Raw genomic sequence first — 489 nt, forward strand, 5'->3', positions numbered from 1 at the left:
AAAAAAAAACATCTGGCACGAGGCTTTTGTTCCCCCGAAGCACGGGGCCGAAACTCCCAAAATAAAATCAATACTGGGTCCTTTAACACAACAAGTGCACAGCCTCGCCAAATGAACCCATCAAAGGGAGGTGGCGGTGGTGTGCAGGCAGCGTGACGGATGCCTGCTGGTGTTGGGGGGATGATGGAGAGGAGGAGGGGGGTTAGGAGGGGGAAGGGGGAATAGGGAGGGAGGGGGAGGGGAAAGGGGAGGAAGAGGGTGTTGGGGAGCTGAGAGGGTGAGAGGGAGGGGGTGAAGGGTAGGGGGTGAAAGGGAGGGAGTGGGGAGCTGAGAGGGTGAGAGGGAAGGGGTGAGGGACGTGAAGGAGGTGATGGGGGAGGGGAGAAGGGGAGAAGATACGGATAGGTGGGAGTGGTGATGAGGGAGGGGGAGGAGTAGGGGGAGAGAAGGGAGATGAGATAGGGAGAGGAGATAGGGAAGTGAGAGGAT

Source organism: Penaeus monodon, chromosome 30, assembly GCF_015228065.2.
Source record: "Penaeus monodon isolate SGIC_2016 chromosome 30, NSTDA_Pmon_1, whole genome shotgun sequence".
Taxonomy (NCBI): Eukaryota; Metazoa; Arthropoda; class Malacostraca; order Decapoda; family Penaeidae; genus Penaeus; species Penaeus monodon.